The 7,500-nt window shown below is 49.8% G+C and overlaps 1 protein-coding gene across 3 annotated transcripts in view; it reads right to left on the bottom strand.

Annotated features, from left to right (window-relative positions):
- Positions 1-6,893, bottom strand: part of fads2 (fatty acid desaturase 2) — a 25,514-nt gene extending 18,621 nt beyond the window's left edge. Inside the window, exon 1 of one of the 3 annotated variants that reach the window (XM_055155610.1) lies at positions 6,668-6,893. The gene's annotated coding sequence lies outside the window, so the exon portion shown is untranslated. Of the gene's footprint in view, positions 78-120; positions 276-6,667 lie in introns of those variants that run through there. The other 2 variants (XM_055155611.1, XM_055155609.1) reach the window with 2 other exon arrangements.
- Between the last annotated feature and the right edge of the window lie 607 nt (positions 6,894-7,500).

Raw genomic sequence — 7,500 nt, 5'->3', positions numbered from 1 at the left:
AACTCACGCAGGCACGAGCACGCGGACAGAGCAGGTGTGCGTGAGAAAAACCCGCACAGCTGAAGAGAAAAGCCCCGCGCACACGCGCGCACACACACGCATACACGCGCACAGACTCACCCCCGTGTGCGTCCGCGCGCGCCGCCGCCGTCCCCGCGTTTACCAAAACACCAGAACATGACCCGCACCAAAGTCCGGATCGTGTTTCTAATTTGTCCAGAGACTCAGACGCGGCGAGTCCGGTCACATCATTCGAGTCTTTTCGGCCAATCGGAGCCGAGCCTCGCGGAGCCGCTGGAAGCGCCGCAATTGGACCAAAAGATCATCTCACGCGCTCACCGGACCGAGCTACGGGCCGTGCGCACAGCCAAACCCTGACCCGGACCCGAACCCGAATCCTGACCCGGAGCCAGAGCCGGACCCTGACCCGGAGCCGGAGCCGGAGCATCACGCGGGTTTTTCCTCCCGGAGCTGCGCTGATGATGGAGCCTGAGAAACTTCACGATCAGTTGAAACTTTCATCTAAACTTTAGTTTAATCTGATTTAAATAAAAACTCCAGCTGCTGCAGCTTTAATTTATCATTTTATTAAGAGACTTTTAGTGTTTTTAGTGTTTTTGTTTGTTTGTTTGTTTCAGATTAAACGTGGGCAGCTCCTGACGCTCGTGCACTTCCGCTCTTGTCCAGCAGAGGGCGCAGTGGGTTTCAAAATAAAACATGAAATAATTAATTAAATCTTTTTATGACGTCATCCTTTTCTGTCTTTTTTCTTTTTTTACATTGATCCAAATAGAAGATGTTTTATTTTTATTTTATTTTTTATTATTTTTTCTATTTTATTTGGACATTTATATAATTCTGTTTTATTTCACAGCTGCTCAAACACCTTCAAACTTATTTACATTTTATCACCATTTATATTTTCCTCTTTGTTGTTTTCTTTTATTGTGATGTGACTCAAACAAAACATTTCCCTGTGGATCCGTAAAGTTTGTCTGAGTCGAGTCTGAGTCGAGTCTTTTCTCCTGAGCTCCAGAGTCACACTTCTCCAAAGCCCTTCTGTACTGTGAGTCTGGTCACCGTGAATCGGGTCGCCGTGAGTCGGGTCGCCGTGAGTCAGGTCAGAGTTCCATGGGGATCAGTTTGTATAAAAAAGAGACGTTTTTCTGGATTTGGAAAATGTTCCGCAGTGTGGAAAATTAAAGCCAAACGTCTCCATGGAAACAAGATCTAAGTGTTTCAGAGCAAAAAAATACAATTAAAATGAAAAACAAAAATATTTTACTCTGTTTTTTACATGAACATGTTTGTACATCCCCTCCTTGAACCGTCACCTTATCGTGGTGGAGGGTTTGATGCCCGAATGATCCCGGGAGCTCTGTTGTCGGGGGCTTCATGCCCCTGGTCACCCAAGGCAAACAGGTCCGGGGGGACGGGTCAGACGAAGAACGGTTCAGAAGCCCCTATAATGAGTACACCAACAAGGCCAGTTACGTCGCCCGGATTGGCGTCACCGGGGCCTCACCCTGGAGCCAGGCCTGGGGTGGGTGCTCTCCAGCGAGCGCCTGGTGGCCGAGCCTCCCCCCACGGGGCTCGGCCGGGCTCAGCCCGAAGGAGCGACGTGGGGCCGTCCTCACGTGGGCCCACCACCCGCAGGAGGATCCATATGGGGCCGGTGCAGAGAGATCTGGGCGGCAGTCGACGGCGGGGGCCTCGGCGACCAGATCTCCGGACATGGAGACTGTGGCTCTGGGGACATGGAATGTCACCTCGCTGGGGGGAAGGAGCCTGAGCTTGTGCGGGAGGTTGAGCGTTACCGACTAGATATAGTCGGCCTCACCTCCACGCACAGTTTGGGCTCTGGAACCCAACTCCTTGAGAGGGGCTGGACTCTCCATTTCTCTGGCGTTGGCCGCGGGGAGCGGCGGCGGGCTGGTGTGGGCTCATTGCCCCACAGCTCAGTCGCTGTGTGTTGGAGTTCACCCCGGTGAACGAGAGGGTCGCGTCCCTGCGCCTTCGGGTCGGGGACAGGTCTCTCACTGTGGTGTCGGCCTACGGGCCGAACAGCAGTGCTCGAGTACCCGGCCTTCTTGGAGTCCTTGGGAGGGGTACTAGACAGTGCACCGACCGGGGACTCCGTTGTTCTCCTGGGGGACTTCAACGCCCCACGTGGGCAACGACAGTGACACTTGGAGAGGGGTGATTGGGAGGAACGGCCTCCCCGATCTGAACCCGAGCGGTGTTTTGTTATTGGACTTCTGTGCTAGTCACAGTTTGTCCATAACGAACACCATGTTCGAGCACAAGGGTGTCCATAAGTGCACGTGGCACCAGGACACCCTAGGCCGGAGGTCGATGATCGACTTTGTAGTCGTGTCATCTGATCTCTGGCCGCGTGTCTTGGACACTCGGGTGAAGAGAGGGGCTGAGCTGTCAACTGATCACCACCTGGTTGTGAGTTGGGTTCGCTGGCGGAGGAGGAAGCCGGAAAGACCTGGCAGGCCCAAGCGTGTAGTGAGGTCTGTTGGGAACATCTGGCGGAGCCTCTGTCAGAGGGACTTTCAACTCGCACCTCCGTGAGGACTTCTCCCGGATTCCGGGGGAGGCCGGAGATATGGAGTCCGAGTGGGCTTCATTCTCGGCCTCTATTGTCAATGCGGCTGCTCGGAGCTGTGGGCGTAAGGTCTGTGGTGCCTGTCGTGGCGGCAACCCCAGAACCCGGTGGTGGACACCGGAAGTAAGGGATGCTGTCAAGCTGAAGAAGGAGTCCTATCGGGCCTTGCTGGCTCGGGGGACTCCTGAGGCAGCTGACAGGTACCGGCGGGCCAAGCGCGCTGCAGCCCGTGCGGTCGCAGAGGCAAAAACTCGGAGCTGGGAGGAGTTCGGGGAGGCCATGGAGAAGGACTATCGGACGGCCTCAAAGAGATTCTGGCAAACCGTCCGGCGCCTCAGGAGGGGGAAGCAGTTTTTCACCAACACTGTTTACAGTGCGGGGGGAGAGCTGCTGACCTCGACTGGGGATGTAGTCGGACGGTGGAAGGAATACTTTGAGGATCTCCTCAATCCCACCGTCACGTCTTCCGAGGAGGAGGCCGAGGCTGGGGACTCGGAGGCGGACTCGTCCATCACCCTGGCTGAAGTCACTGAGGTGGTTGGCAAGCTCCTTGGTGGCAAGGCTCCGGGGGTGGATGAGATCCGTCCTGAGTACCTGAAGTCTCTGGATGTTGTGGGTCTTGGCTGACACGCCTCTTCAACATCGCGTGGCGGTCGGGGACAGTACCTCTGGACTGGCAAACCGGGGTGGTGGTCCCTCTGTATAAGAAGGGGGACCGGAGGGTGTGTTCCAACTATAGGGGGATCACACTCCTCAGCCTTCCCGGTAAGGTCTATGCCAGGGTACTGGAGAGGAGAATCCGGCCGATAGTCGAACCTCGGATTCAGGAGGAGCAGTGTGGTTTTGGTCCTGGCCGTGGAACACTGGACCAGCTCTACACTCTCCATCGGGTGCTCGAGGGTTCATGGGAGTTTGCCCAACCAGTCCACATGTGCTTTGTGGACTTGGAGAAGGCATTTGACTGTGTCCCTCGTGGTGTCCTGTGGGGGGTGCTCCGGGAGTATGGGGTTCGGGGCCCTTTGCTAAGGGCTGTCCGGTCCCCTGTATGACCGGAGCAGGAGCTGTGTTCGCATTGCCGGCAGTAAGTCAGACCTGTTCCCGGTGCATGTTGGACTCCACCAGGGCTGCCCTTTTTCACCGGTTCTGTTCATTGTTTTTATGGACAGAATTTCTAGGCGCAGTCAGGGGCCGGAGGGGGTCCGGTTCGGGGACCACAGGATCATCTCTGCTGTTTGCAGATGATGTTGTCCTGTTGGCTTCATCGAACCAGGACCTGCAATGTGCACTGGGGCGGTTTGCAGCCGAGTGTGAAGCGGCTGGGATGAAGATCAGCTCCTCCAAATCCGAGGCCATGGTTCTCGACCGGAAAAAGGTGGCTTGTCCTCTCCGGGTGGGTGGAGAGGCCCTGCCCCAAGTGGAGGAGTTCAAGTATCTCGGGGTCTTGTTCACGAGTGAGAGGAGGATGGAGCGTGAGATTGACAGGCGGATCGGTGCAGCTTCGGCAGTGATGCGGTCGCTGTATCGGTCGTTGTGGTGAAGAGGAGCTGAGCCGAAAGGCGAAGCTCTCGATTTACCGGTCAGTCTTCGTTCCTACTCTCACCTCTGGTCATGAGCTCTGGGTAGTGACCAAAAGGACAAGATCGCGGATACAAGCGGCCGAAATGAGTTTCCTCCGCAGGGTGGCTGGGCGTCTCCCTTGGAGATAGGGTGAGGAGCTCAGTCACACGGGAGGAGCTCGGAGTAGAGCCGCTGCTCCTTCACGTTGAGAGGAGCCAGTTGAGGCTCGGGCATCTGTTCCGGATGCCTCCTGGACGCATCCCTCGGGAGGTGTTCTGGGCATGTCCCACTGGGAGGAGGCCCCGGGGAAGACCCAGGACACACTGGAGGGACTATGTTTCTCGGCTGGCCTGGGAACACCTTGGGGTCCCCCCAGAAGAGCTGGAGGACGTGTGTGTGGAGAGGGAAGTCTGGGAGTCCCTGCTTGGACTGCTGCCTCCGCGACCCGGCCCCGGATAAACGGAAGAAAATGGAATGGAATAAATAAAAGGTTTGACTTGAAGCTGCGGCTCAGTCTCGCGTCAGAACAGAGTGTGTGTGATATAAAACAGAGTGTGTGTGATATAAAACAGAGTGTGTGTGATATAAAACAGAGTGTGTGATATAAAACAGAGTGTGTGTGATATAAAACAGAGTGTGTGTGATATAAAAGAGTGTGTGATATAAACAGAGTGTGTGTGATATAAAACAGAGTGTGTGTGATATAAAAGAGTGTGTGAATATAAACAGAGTGTGTGTGATATAAAACAGAGTGTGTGTGATATAAAACAGAGTGTGTGTGATATAAAACAGTGTGTGTGATATAAAACAGTGTGTGTGATATAAAACAGAGTGTGTGTGATATAAAACAGAGTGTGTGATATAAAACAGTGTGTGTGATATAAAACAGAGTGTGTGTGATATAAAACAGAGTGTGTGTGATATAAAACAGTGTGTGTGATATAAAACAGAGTGTGTGTGATATAAAACAGAGTGTGTGATATAAAACAGAGTGTGTGATATAAAACAGAGTGTGTGTGATATAAAACAGTGTGTGTGTGATATAAAACAGTGTGTGTGATATAAAACAGTGTGTGTGATATAAAACAGAGTGTGTGTGATATAAAACAGTGTGTGTGATATAAACAGTGTGTGATATAAAACAGAGTGTGTGATATAAAACAGAGTGTGTGTGATATAAAACAGAGTGTGTGATATAAAAACAGTGTGTGTGATATAAAACAGAGTGTGTGATATAAAACAGAGTGTGTGTGATATAAAACAGTGTGTGTGATATAAAACAGAGTGTGTGTGATATAAAACAGAGTGTGTGTGATATAAAACAGAGTGTGTGTGATATAAAACAGAGTGTGTGTGATATAAAACAGAGTGTGTGTGATATAAAACAGAGTGTGTGTGATATAAAACAGAGTGTGTGATATAAAACAGAGTGTGTGTGATATAAAACAGAGTGTGTGTGATATAAAACAGAGTGTGTGTGATATAAAACAGAGTGTGTGATATAAAACAGAGTGTGTGATATAAAACAGAGTGTGTGATATAAAACAGAGTGTGTGTGATATAAAACAGAGTGTGTGATATAAAACAGAGTGTGTGTGTGATATAAACAGAGTGTGTGATATAAAACAGAGTGTGTGATATAAAACAGTGTGTGTGTGATATAAAACAGAGTGTGTGTGATATAAAACAGAGTGTGTGATATAAAAACAGTGTGTGTGTGATATAAACAGAGTGTGTGTGATATAAAACAGAGTGTGTGATATAAAACAGAGTGTGTGATATAAAACAGAGTGTGTGATATAAAACAGAGTGTGTGTGATATAAAACAGAGTGTGTGATATAAAACAGAGTGTGTGTGATATAAAACAGTGTGTGTGATATAAAACAGAGTGTGTGTGATATAAAACAGAGTGTGTGTGATATAAAACAGAGTGTGTGATATAAAACAGAGTGTGTGTGATATAAAACAGAGTGTGTGTGATATAAAACAGAGTGTGTGTGATATAAAACAGAGTGTGTGTGATATAAAACAGTGTGTGTGATATAAAACAGAGTGTGTGTGATATAAAACAGAGTGTGTGTGATATAAAACAGAGTGTGTGTGTAAAACAGAGTGTGTGTGATATAAAAACAGAGTGTGTGTGATATAAAACAGAGTGTGTGATATAAAACAGTGTGTGTGATATAAAACAGTGTGTGTGTGATATAAAACAGAGTGTGTGTGATATAAAACAGAGTGTGTGTGATATAAAACAGAGTGTGTGTGATATAAAACAGAGTGTGTGATATAAAACAGAGTGTGTGTGATATAAAACAGAGTGTGTGTTGATATAAAACAGAGTGTGTGTGATATAAAACAGAGTGTGTGTGATATAAAACAGAGTGTGTGATATAAAACAGAGTGTGTGATATAAAACAGAGTGTGTGTGATATAAACCAGAGTGTGTGTGATATAAAACAGAGTGTGTGTGATATAAAACAGAGTGTGTGTCTTACCTGCAGCTCCGGCTCCAGGCTCAGTGTGTTTGTGTTTGTTTGTTTGTTGTAAATGTGCGTTTAGATTCTCCTGGTTTAATCCTCGTGTTATCGACTCTGGTTTGCAATGCAAAGAGTCTGACGCCCAGAGCTCAGGTCCCGCTCCAGGTCCCGCTCCAGGTCCCGCTCCATGTCCCGCTCCAGGTCCCGCTCCAGGTCCTGCTCCAGGTCCCGCTCCAGGTCCCGCTCCAGGTCCCGCTCCAGGTCCTGCTCCAGGTCCTGCTCCAGGTCCCACTCCAGGTCCTGCTCCAGGTCACTGTCAACTTTAAAATCAAGCAACAAACTAAAGACTTTTGTGGAACAGACTCTGTGTTTATGAAGAGATGTCTCTGTCTGTCTCTGTCTCTGTCTCTGTCTCTGTCTCTCTGTCTGTCCTGTCTGTCTCTGTCTCTGTCTCTGTCTCTGTCCTCTGCTCTGTCTCTGTCTCTGTCTGTCCTGTCTCTGTCTCTGTCCCTGTCCTGTCTGTCTCTGTCTCTGTCTGTCTCTGTCTCTGTCTCTGTCCCTGTCTGTCTCTGTCCCTGTCTCTGTCTCCCTGTCTGTCCTGTCTCTGTCTCTGTCTCTGTCCTCTGTCTCTGTCTGTCCTGTCTCTGTCTCTGTCTCTGTCTCTGTCTCTGTCTCTGTCCCTGTCCTGTCTGTCTGTCTCTGTCTCTGTCTGTCTCTGTCTCTGTCTCTGTCCTGTCTCCCTGTCTGTCTCTGTCTGTCCTGTCTCTGTCTGTCTGTCTCTGTCTCTGTCTCTGTCTCTGTCTCTGTCCCTGTCTCTGTCCCTGTCTGTCTCTGTCTCTGTCTCTGTCTGT

The sequence above is a fragment of the Boleophthalmus pectinirostris genome, unplaced genomic scaffold (assembly GCF_026225935.1).
Source record: "Boleophthalmus pectinirostris isolate CB_2022bp ecotype Guang Dong unplaced genomic scaffold, ASM2622593v1 HiC_scaffold_2, whole genome shotgun sequence".
NCBI classification, from domain to species: Eukaryota; Metazoa; Chordata; class Actinopteri; order Gobiiformes; family Gobiidae; genus Boleophthalmus; species Boleophthalmus pectinirostris.
This window is presented reverse-complemented; position numbering and strand designations above follow the sequence as displayed.